Source organism: Montipora foliosa, chromosome 11 (genome assembly GCF_036669935.1).
Source record: "Montipora foliosa isolate CH-2021 chromosome 11, ASM3666993v2, whole genome shotgun sequence".
Lineage (NCBI taxonomy): Eukaryota > Metazoa > Cnidaria > Anthozoa > Scleractinia > Acroporidae > Montipora > Montipora foliosa.
The window spans coordinates 28,757,547-28,770,046 of record NC_090879.1 but is presented as its reverse complement, the minus strand read 5'-3'; the positions used below and the strand labels follow the sequence as shown (position 1 = coordinate 28,770,046).

General features: G+C 37.8%; 1 protein-coding gene and 1 pseudogene across 4 annotated transcripts in view; both read left to right on the top strand.

The window, feature by feature from the left end:
• The window catches only part of LOC137974985 (eukaryotic translation initiation factor 5B-like), a 27,239-nt gene extending 25,590 nt beyond the window's left edge, over positions 1 to 1,649 (top strand). For all 4 annotated transcript variants that reach the window (XM_068822014.1, XM_068822017.1, XM_068822015.1 and 1 more), the window contains exon 6: positions 1 to 1,649. This exon is cut by the window's left edge and continues 444 nt beyond it. The gene's annotated coding sequence lies outside the window, so the exon portion shown is untranslated.
• A 1,842-nt stretch (positions 1,650 to 3,491) lies between these two features.
• Positions 3,492 to 12,500, top strand: part of LOC137974987 (ubiquitin-conjugating enzyme E2 W-like) — a 9,015-nt pseudogene continuing 6 nt past the window's right edge.

Sequence of the window (12,500 nt, the reverse complement as noted above, 5' to 3'; positions counted from 1 at the left end):
TTCAGTGTTTTCTTTGCTGAAAAAGCCTACCTTGATATTCTTTACCACATCCTGCAAGTGCACGCATGGACATTTTAATTTTGGGTTTACTTAGCATTTAACCTTAACTTAGCATAATGCAATCTCAACAATTTTCACCCAGGCACTTTTCCTCAAAATCGTTTTTTCAAGGGCTTTTCAAGCGCCCTTGAAGTCCAAAATTAAATTCCAGGTCTTTTCAAGGACTTCAATGAGTTGCACGAACCCTGAAAATAGTGTGGGATTGAGATTCTAGATCCTAATCCTCTCGAGTAACTTGAAAAAGCCTTACGTAGGCCCCGTTTCACATACCGTGGATGCGGTAGCCTAAGGGCGCGTTCGATTGACCCTATTCCGGAATAAGAATCGCGCACCGGTAGCTCAGTTGGTTGAGCACCGGGCTGTCACGCGGGAGGTCGTGAGTTCAACTCCGGCCGGACCAACACTCAGGGTCTTTAAATAACTGACGAGAAAGTGCTGCCTTTGTAACGACATCTGCAAATGGTTAGACTTTCAAGTCTTCTCGGATAAGGACTATAAGCCGGAGGTCCCGTCTCACAACCGTTGGGTATATATAAAAAAATCTGTGGGACGTTAAAGAACCCACACTCTATTCGAGAAGAGTAGGGCATGGAGTTCCCGGTGCTGTGGTCAGATCTATAGATATAGGGGTTAGGTGTCAATTGGGACGAAAAGTTCTGTTCCTCTCCCCTGCCACTCCATGAATTGTGGCGAATAAATTAAAGTAAAAAGTAAAGTAAAGAATACGTGGAGTGATGATTAAAACGGTATGTTTGGCGCGTTTCGAAGCAGCAAGGATAACAAAAATATGTTTAAAGTAGCGTTTTAGAAGCTACTTGACAATTTCAATGTGAATTTCCCTAAAAACGAAGGATTTCTAACTTATATTCCATGTATTCCTATTCCGGAATACGGTCAATCGACCGCACCCTTAGTCTCGCGTAGCCTTGTCTCGGGTCGTGGGGAAAAATCCCTCTGGCACCCGATTCTGGGTCTCTGAGGACGCATTATCGAGGAGGTCATTACATGCTGATGTTGACTTGTGAGCAAGTGTAGGGCACTCAGTACTGCGCAACATTGCACAACCTTCAGTATTTTTTGGTCACTTCCACATTAACAAACGGTCCAGATAAGAACGATAGCAACAACGGCAACGAACATGTTGGAATTCAATTGGTATGCAAAAAGGTGATAACTTTTCTATTGTCTGTACTTACTTCTGATTGGCTTAAACAGCAAACGGTTAACAAAACTTCATAAAGCAGTATTATATTCATCCTTACTTTCCAACCATCTTCCATCTTTCATCTGGTCTCAGTTTAAATGAATTCTACAGAAATCGTATGTGGGGAACATGTAAAATTGTAAACGTTTCTTGGCTTTTGTTTTCAACTCTTGTGATTGGTCAAAATCTTTTAACACAAAAAAAACACCCTTTCAAGTGGGCTGTAAATGATTTTATTGCGTTAACTGCCTTCCTGTAGGTTTATGCATTCTCAGTGTAAAAATGATAACATTCCTATGTGGGGAAAGCCCCGTTGCCGCATAACAAAGGAAATTGCTATCCACCTTACACGGATCATTACTTAACCTTCTGAGTCAACCTTTCTCGTCTTCTATTTTGAGAAGCACCTCGGGGTGGGAGGAGGGGGGCTTTAGTGGGTGTTTTCACAATAGCCAATCATAAGAGACCTATGGTCAGCCATTTATTACGTCACCTACGTATGTGAACCACTTCACGTATGTTCTCAGTCACATACGTCAAAATATAGTAATTCTAATAATAGAAAGATAGTGGAAAGGGTTGACGCAAGGGCACAATACGTATGGAAGCTCCGCTTAATGGGCTCCTGAGGAAAGTTGTTATCATTAGTTTACCTTGAGTGGTGTTTGTCCTTTACGTTGCTGTCATTTTCTAATAAAATTGGAAGAAAGGGAATTGATGGTTTTGGTTTTAATTTGAGGTAGGGAGACCTGAGCTTCTGTAGAACTGAATCTTGCCAACGTCAAAGCAGTGACAAACTAGATGAGAAGCGGCATTTATTCATTATATTTATTTATTTATTTATTTATTTATTTATTTATTTATTTATTTATTTCTAATACGAGTCTGTAATAAAACAAAGTGTGCCATAGATATTTGAAGGTTTTAATAATTTATAAACATAGAAAGCGCATACTTGAATGATTCAATTGATTGTGCCATTAGGGCCATTTGTACGGGAGGAAGATAAGACGCGTCCTCAAATAGGATGCGAACTGTAACATTTATACGTTCGCGTCCTACGTAAGACGCGAACATCTCGTATAAATAGTTTGCGTCTCATTTGGTTATTTATCATTATAAATCTAACACGCCCTCGAAGAATAACTGTTAATTCACAGTTACCAACCTTGGTACTTTTCACCTGCAAAGTTGCGAATTGAAAACCCTTTCAATTCAATTGAATTAAAACAAAAAATAAGTTACACCGGCGCTTGTCACGCAGTTATCAAGTTGTTCCGCGATTGCCAGTCCCGGCAAAGGATGAGGAACTCTTTCTTCAACCGAAGTCCAAGGGTTTCTCTGTTTGTTGGTGTTTTTGAGTCTGACTGGGAAGCCATTTTGTTAGCTGACTCGTCAACAAAATGACGATGTTGTTGTTGTCTTAAGTTGTTTTCGTCGCGCATTTGACAGACTTGCGCACTTATAGTTCACGTCTTATTTAGGACGCGAAACCAAATTAATATACGAGGAACTTCGTAGAACAGCTGTAGCAAGGTAAGACGCGTCTTTTGTAAGTCGCGTCTAAAATAAGACGCAAACGCTTGTTTTGTACCATTTATACGAGCATTTCGCGTCTTACATGAGACGCGTCTTATTTTTCTTCCCCGTATAAATGGCCCTATTGTCGGTTTATCTTGACACAAGAGGGCCTTTTATACGAGAGAAAATAAGCCGCGGCTAACTCTGGCCGCGGCTTACGTAAGCCGCAAACCCCCATACAAATGGTACAAAACTACGTTTACGGCTTTCTCAAGCCGCGGCTTATCCTGGCCGGGGAGTTTATACTCGAATAAATAGTTCCTTTCGCGGCTTACGTAAGCCGCGGCCAGAGTTAGCCACGGCTTATTTTCTCTCGTATAAACGGCCCTAATGAGAGCTGTGGAAAATGATGTGATATATAAGTGACATTTCTCGTTCTTGCTGTACATCCGGGAAGGGTTGAACTTGATCCTCGTTGGAACTAGTGACTAGGCTGGTGAAATCGCGGAGATTCCATGCCAAAGGTTATGGTGATGTCACTACTGTGCTTTTGTTACTTTTCATTATTTTGTATTGGTATTTTTGGGCGGCCCCGCCCCATCATTGGACTCCTCCTTCCTTCGGCCCGGGAGTTTTTTCTTTCCGGAAGTCTAGTTTGTTCTCCACTTTCCTCAACGGGCGCAACATGATTATCGAGGCCATCACAAACATTGGGCGGCTTGTCGAAACATGGCGGCTTTGGCAAAGAAGATTACAGAAAGAATGATGATGGAAATTAAGAGAAAAACCGCCGCCTGGAATGCATCTAGACAGTGACTCAGTATCATCGAACCTTGCCACGTAAGTGTAAACTTATGTCATGGTATTTTTCTCATTTTGTGGGGTAAACTTAAACAGGAACTCGTCAACTGGAAATAATATTATTCCAGTACAAGTTTTGTTTCAAAAAGTACTTCCGTACACTTGAAATTACTTTTGCCTTCTTTACATTTTTACTTTTGTCTTGCTTTTCAGGTGGGTTATTCACGTAGACGGCGCTCCAGGTATTTTATGATTTCTTTATTTGTGAGTTGGAGTCTCAAATCCCATCGATCTGTCTTCTAAAAACACAACTGACGAAACGTCTAGATCATTAAAGGCTACCCTCTGATAGTAAACGAAATCGAAATTTCTAAATTGTATGGCATCCCTGAAATTTGATGAATTCTCAATCATTCTATAATAAGGAACTATTCATCGCAAAAACAAACTGTTGATAGCCTATCCGGCAACTGATATTTCTAAGCAAAATCTAGCTATTAAATATTCGCGCGTACTACACAGTACGCATCAAGCTTTTAGCCGGGTATTCTGCAGTTTAGCACTGTTTAATTTGCAGCTAAGAAAACTTTAAGGATTTTCCTATGGAGTGCAAGAAGAAAAAATCAATGTCTTTCCTTGTTAAAAAAAACCAGCACTTCGATACAAATTTATTTTGTTATTGCCGGCCAACAACCATACACAGGGAGTATTTTAAAGCGCTTAAGCTGTTTTTGCTTCCATGTGTGTATGTTGTTGATTCATATAACATTTCTGTTGAGGAAAAGGTGCCCCAGTATGTCGATGTAAATGTCCTCAGAACACAAATAATAATATTAATGTTTTATGGAAAGTTATTGCATAATTATAAGATTTTTTTGTACATTGTTTCAATTTAATTTTGAGGTGTATTCCTCTCTTTGCTCCTTTTTCTCTAATTTCTCTTGCAAAACATTTTCCTGATTACCCTTTGCTTGCTATATGTATTTGTTTTTCTGCCTGTATTTGTTGATCTGGTTGCCCTTAATTTTAAAAGATTGAACCCTTTATCCCCTAAAGAGGCTCCCATTGAGAAGTAAAATAATTATTTTCTGGCATTTATTTAATTAAGTGCCCCTGTGATAAAAAAAATCACTTCCTTTTTTTCTTCAGATTTTGAAAGTGTGTTTGCCTATTAAACACAGGACTGGCAAAATTTTGAGCTTTGATTTTTATTCAAAGGCCGTCTGTTTACTTTGAGCGTAAGTTTTGGATTTCACGGTCTGCCATTACATGTACTCATGTTCAAAACTGACCGATTGGACCTCAGACGCTTGGATCCAGGGAAAAGTGACATCAAAAGCTCACTAGCTTTAAAATTTCAGCGTGTGAATGCAGCTTATTATATATGCAAAACACGAGTTTGACAGTCTGAAAGCCCAAACTTCCCGTGCTGCATATTAATTCTGCAGCATACACACACGTTGCATTCTTAAACTAGTGAGCCTGTGATGTCATTTTCTCCTCAATCCATGCAGCTCTCTCAAGATCTTGAACTTAGTAATGGCAGACCATTAGATAGGAAAATTCCAGTTAAAATAAACAGGTGTCGTTTTTAATCAAGGCTTAAAACTTTAGTCGCTTAGTGTTTTAGTTAACATAGTTTTGAAATTCAAAGCAAAAAATAAGATTGATTTTTTGGTCACAGGGGCACTAAAACACACTCTAGTAAAATCTATAAGTGTTAATTTTTGATTGATAATCTACGGTCTAATTCGAAATAAATGTTATTAACCTCATACCTCTTGTATAGTGCCTTGTATTTTTCCACTTCAATATAGTCGTGGAACTTGTAAATTGAACTGGAAAAAGTGGCAGAGGCCAAAATGTTTAACCATTTATTATTCGCCGGGGGGCAAGGTGGATATCAGTGAATAAAAGCCGAGACAAAGTTGAGGTTTTCATTCACCGATATTCACCGAGCCTGAGGTGAATAATGAAATTACATAGAGATGATAATTTGAAAAATATGCATTTTCTTGAAAACAATAATATTAATTTTTTGGTCTGTCACCTCGACAAAACGGCTTGCAGACATTTGAAAAAAAAAGCTCGGGCGATTATCATGCAATAATCACCTCAGGTGTAACCAATCAGCACAGAGAATTTTTGTTAATCACCTATGTAATTATACCAATATGTTATTGTATGGAACATAAACTTGGTTGATAAGAGGTGTTCATGATAATCTATTTCTGCAGTTATGTTGTTGTCAGTGATTGATGTAGTTTTTTTTGTTCCAGGCACCTTATATGATGGAGAAAAGTTTCAACTTGAATTTAATTTGGATCCAGATACCCCTTTGAATCCCCAGAGGTATAATGTTTCTTCTTTTTTTACCAACCTTCAGAAAAATCTTATCCCAGTTTATGGTATCTTGCTTTTTTTTTTATTTCTCCATGCACTCGAGGCTCAGATGGTTGGGCATCAGGCTGTCATGCTGGAGGTTGTGGGTTCGAACCCTTTGGGATCAACAACACTTGGGATCTGAAAATAACTGAGGAGAATTAGTGCTGCCTTTTATAATGACATCTGCAAATGAGTAGGCTTTCAAGTCTTCTGGGATAAGGACTATTTATTTTTTCTCGGTGCGTGATCGTGCGGAATTCAACAAATCCTGCAATCTGTTGGTTCCGGGAGCAGGCGGAATTTTCTCAGTGGCCTGCTCATGGCTGGCTGAATCCTAGCCTTGGTTGCATGAGCTTGTGTGATGACCTAATGACACCAAATCCATTTACATACAGAAGTTACTTTTTATTAGACAAGAGGTTTGGAAATAGAATTCAAATAAAAAATGTTTCTCTTTGAAATGTTTCAGTTTGAAAGTTGCTTTAATACTACATTCGCTGTCAAGTACGGTGCGAGTCAACACTTGAAAAAATGATTTCAGAGAGGAAGGGAGAGAGAGGAAATAAGTTATTAGGAGCTAAGGGTCGGTCCGTATACGGGAAACTGTGACTTCGGTGTTTAGAAAGCATAAATTTGCAAGATCTCATTCACAGTTTTTCGCTACACGGACCTCCCAGCTGGCAAATGACATATCATTATATAACTGTAGACCCCCGTCTCACAAATATTTCCATATTCATAAGTTCCCTGTTGGACATTAAAGAACCCACACACAATTCGAGAAGAGTGGGGAACAGAGTCACCAGTGATGTGGCTGTCCTGTTCTCTTCAGGAGAAGTGGCCGGCTTGGCATAATGTCTCTGAAAAGGCTTATGGTGTACGAGGCCACCTAAGCAGAAACAACCATAAAGTCAAAGAGTGACCTTGTGAGTGGTTGGAACATGTAGATTTTCGTTCGATCGTTGATATGACTAAAATATGAGTTTCTACTCCTAGCACAAAAATTAAAGTTTGTCAACCATAGAGTGTGTTTTGTCTTGATATTATGTTTCTTTTTTTTCCATTTTGTTTTAAGTCATCTGCAGCCTTCTGGTCAAACAATTTGACCAGAAATCAACTTTGATGAACTGCTTTCCTTTCATAATCTCCATGACTCTCATACAACCAAAGCTCAACTCTTGACTAACAGCTGTCGACTAAAACTGTCACAGTGGCTCATCTAAATTTACAGCTATCAACTTCAACCACAACCTGTCTCTTGAAAACCATTTTGGACAAAACAATTGTGTTAAAACAGCTTTCAATCATAGGTTATCACAAAATTAATCAAGTGTCCCTTAGGGTATCAGCCTGGATACCAGCCGAGGATGGTCTACTGACACTCATTTTCCTTTTTTTACATTACAAATTATTTAGCAGAACCACTTTAAATTTTTATTTCATCTGCATGAATCTCAGTTTGGTCTATGAAGTACAGCTGCCACAAACTCTTGATAAATTTTTGTCTAATGACCTTCAACACCTCTCGACTTAATTACAACTTTCTACTTCAATGGCGACATGGCTCTTGAATGTGATCTTGAAAGCATATGATATTAATTAAGCAGCTGTCAATCAAAAGTTCTCTGAGAGTATAAGCGTCCTTTGAGGTAATTCTCCCTCCCATTTCGATAGACCTTGGCATACTTGCTGTTATTTCGTTTAAAATTTGAATGATGTATGTATGTCTCGTTGTAGGTCATATTTGGAGGTGCCAACATTCCAGTTCATCCTCATGTTTATAGTAATGGACATATTTGCCTGTCAATTCTAACCGACGACTGGTCTCCTGCTCTGTCTGTGGAATCAGTTTGTCTTAGCATTGTGAGCATGCTTAGTAGCTGTCAAGAAAAGGTATTTGACGATTTGACCTCATGCAGTAAATAATCAAATAATGTCAGAGCTGTCCTGGTTTGATGAATTGATTTTATTAAAAACTGAACTACAGATATTAGATTTCCAGCATTTTCATTGGCTTGCTGGACACAGGCTATCAGTTCATATACCTGCTGTACCTAAATATGGTCAAGGAGTGCGTCAGCAATAAAGCAAGCTGAAAACATTTTTGCAGCTCTGAGAAAAAATGGCCAACAAAAGCATTTTTGGACCAGAATTAATAAAACAATATTCTACTCGGGCTTGCTGGATATGAAATGATTATAACCAACTCGGCACTCCGCACCTCATAGAATTATTGTTAAATATAATATCTATATTGCATATAAATAAAAGTAAACCCTGGATCAATGTTGAATGTTTTCATTACCACTTTAAATTGAGTAAGTAAATATTAAAATGACAGTTAAAATTATTGCTACCAGTACCTAACTATAAAAACTTAATAGTACTAATAATGTACAAGCAACACAATTATGTTAAACCGGGAAATGTGTTAAATGATAACAGCTATGTTTATTTAGCTTCTGTGAGATTGATTGCACAGAATTAATTCCTTTATGACATGTCAAATCACTATTAATCATTTGTTACTATATTTTTGAGAGTCACACATCAACGGGTATTTCTCTTAGGTGTTATAAACAGTGGATGATTATTCAAGAATGATGTGTGTAAACATCAGTGTTAATGCTAATTACAAGTCTTAAAACTCTGGGAAAATGATATCAACAGAATATCAACATCAAGGAAACTAGATTTATTTTAATAAGTGTCTAGTCTTCTACTGCTGGAGCACTAATTGGGGACACTGTAAACGGAAATCAACAAATTAATGCAAATCAAGTCAAATGTTGGTTTTTGAGGAGAAAAGAAAACCAGAGTACCTGGAGAAAAACCTCTTGGTGCAGAGTAGAGATCACGATAGAGAACCAACAAACTCAACGCACATATGACACTGAGTCTGGGAATTGAACCCCGACCACATAATGGTGGGGATCGAGCGAGTGCTCTCACCACTGCACCTTCCCTGCACCCCTGGCCAGCCGGACCGGGCATTTGGAAGGACTAACTCTACAATGCCTTTAAAATAATTATCATACATCGAGGAGGATACACACTCCACCTAAAGAAATGCAAGGGATCATCACGCAAGTGTTCTTTCAAATCGTTGCATTTTCTTTGTAAACTGACAGGTCTGGCCTGCCCGTTCTGGCAAAAAGGAAGTGCCCTAAATTTCTTTTTAAAGATACAAGAAGTTTAAACAATGAATAGGTATGGTTCTCGTCGACAAACAGAGTCAGTGGACAAAACTTGGTCTACTGCACTTTTATTATATCACTGGTCACTTTGCAGCAATCCCGACTTCTCATTTGAGTAGTTGGATGTTTCCCGGTATTAAGTCCACAGCATGTGAAGAACATTCATGAGGTAACTCGGCTGTTGTGTTCTTTTGCTTCTTTCAGAAACTTCCACCAGACAATAACTGGTATGTAAAAACATGTAACAAAAATCCCAAGAAAACAAGATGGTGGTATCATGGTAAGGAACATAATGTTTAACTGTCTTGAAGTTGATCTTTTTTTTCATTGTATTAAGCCTTGTTTTCACTGGTATCAGAGCAAGACAAAGGGATAGTGCTTGAAATGTCAGCTCACAAATCCTTCTTAATTGTTATCACTTAGTCAGGAATTGTGACACATTTTATGGGCTAAAATGGAGAATTTGGCGGGCTGAAATGTATTTTAGCCTGCTGAAATAAACCAATGAAAAGTATGAAATTGTGCAATTGTACATTAAATTTCGACACTACAAATAAGCTTTATGGAACTTTCCTTTCATCTCTTACAATTTTTGAAAACTCAGAGGGCAAGATTTTGTGATTTCTAGCCAGCTTCACGGTAACGTTTTTTTTTTTTCATTCAGGGTAATTAAAAACCATCCAACTTGTAAATGAACACTGTTTAATTCTCTCAGTGCCCTCCAAAGTGATGATAATACAAAATGTCATGTAGTTCCTGTACTGTGAATACAGTTTGTGTTATTGGGCATACTGTAAATATGTTTTGGGCATTTCGCAGAGCTCATTTTAACCTTCATAACATGAGTCTGAGTCAGGCCCAGTTTTGGTAAAATGAAAAAACCTGGTTGCCCAACGAAAAAAAAGTGGGAAAATTTACCCAGCCAAAAATCGAAAATGAATTTATCATTAATGCAGCACCCAACAAGTTTACTTATCGGCTTTCTGTTGTCAATGTCTGGGTAAAAGTTAAGAATACGATCCAACCAACGCGTCTGCCAGCACGTCGGCCAACGCGTCGGTCAACTGTCGGTCGACTGTCGGCTGACGTGTTGGCCGACTCGTTGGTGGGATCGGATTCTTAACTTTTACCGATGTCTAATAGTAGTTTGAAGTTATTGATAATATTGTTGTTACTTTGCTGCTGCTATTAAAGCATTTCCCATCTTGAATATCTGTGGCTTTTACAAAACATTGTCAGATAGAAAAATGCAAGAGACAATATCACAAACATGAAGTCAAAACTACATCATATTGCACACACTATAAGAACTACAGTAACTGTAACAGTAAGATATTCAAGCTCGATCGCCATGTGATTGCATCTCAACATGGCTTGCATTAAATTTTAATTATTTGTACCTTGGGTTTTCTAATGGGCAGTCATGGATTTTATATCAGGGCAACCAAATATATAGGTTTGGTTGCCTTGTCTTTGACAACAAGGACAACATGGATAGTTGAGAAGTTAAAAAAAATCACTTTTTGAAGTTGTGGCCTGATTCATGAAGCAGAAGTTTCAATCAATCATATAATATTATAGAACATACGTCGCCTAATTTTACTATTCAGGGCCCGGTTGTTCAAAAGCCGATTAACGCTAATCCCAGATTAAAAATTAACCAAGAAGTTTATTTCTCTACTCCCAAATGCTGTTCGACGCTGATATTCGGATAAAATTTACATTAGTAGATGTCAATCTTGAAAAACAAAAATAAGCAAAAGAAACTTTAACCAAAAAGTTGAAAACATGATACAAAAGTTTACGCTAATCCTGGATTAAGTTAATCGGCTTTCGAACACCCGGCCCTGGGTAGTGGCCAGCGGATTATCTTTTTTTCAAAACGTCAACTGGCCACCCTACCATCTGCACCATGAACGCTTGAACTCATTGAAAGTATGTACATTCGACTTGGAAAAATGTTTTTTTTTTTTACTTCTAAACTATTTTTAGGGGTACTCCTTGGAGTGGAACTCCATCTTTTGTCCTCATTACCTTTCAGTTTCAAGCACTGTTATATTTTCATGTACATTGTGTATCTTTCATTGTTGTTCAATCAATATTTTGGTCTGTTTTCTTGCAGATGATACTGTTTGATACAAATTAAATTGTCTAACTCTAGTTAACTAGTACAGTCTCCTCATATTGACTCAATTTGTACCAATTGAAAATACCGATTAACTTGTATGAACATTTTATTTGTTATCTTTTCTCGTATTCTTTAACAAGTTTTGACATTCCATTGATTGCTAATCAGCTCATACATTGTAGTTTGGAACCAAAAAGGTATTTTACAACATTAGTAACAAATTAATTTTTAACAATGTTATTGCCAGGGACACAACGTCACAGTCGGGCAATTTTTAATAGGATCTTTGTAAAGTAAAGTGAATTCAGATACTCTAGGACTGATATATAGCATTCTTGTGCTCATTTTTGCTATTTATTATCACAATTTTATGCACACATAGTTTAGTGGATTGCTTGTGGGCGGCATCTTAGCACTCCACATTCTCAGCTTGCATGTCTGCTCCAAAGTTCACTTAACTCTCCATCCATGCCACTTGAGGTCAGTTAAATGACACCCAACCCTGCCGTAATAAAAGAAGCTGTTAAAAAAAGGAGCCTTTGTGTTGCCTTCGACTGTGGTCGGCTTCTTGTCAAATGTCTTGTTGTTTTAAAGATACCATGAGTGCCAGAGGAATTTTTTCCCAAGGTCCAAGACAACACTACACGTATCGAATGCAAAGACAGAGTCCTGGGTCATTGCCTCCAACACGCGTAGCACTCTCTCAGACCTTTGAAAATAATTCCCCTGGCACCCAAGGTTATAATTTTGAAGATGGAGTTTTGGTACAAATTGGGTACAAATTAAGGGAGTTCACTTTGGTATTAGTCCTCGTGGTTTTATGATAAATCTTTTTGAAGAAGTAAAATTGCAGCTGTTCTTGTTTTGTTTTGTTTTTTTTTATTTAAATGAAAACAGTTACTGTTATCTCGTTTTTTGTATGACAAAGTTAGGCAGGCATTTGAGTTCTATTGATTGTAGTTTTGAAATACAAATCACTGTTGTCTTTAGAAAAGGACTTTGCATAGAGTTAGGTAATGCCTACCTAGCTTAACTACTTAACTATAATAATATTACAATGTTTAGGGGAAGCAAATAGGGCTGGAGACAAAACCAAGAATAGCGAAAAACCGCATCTTTGGAAAAGACGATTGTAGGGGGCAAACTCAACAGTCATGTAAATAATAAGAAAAATTGCAAAAAAGATGAAAATAACAATTTTTTG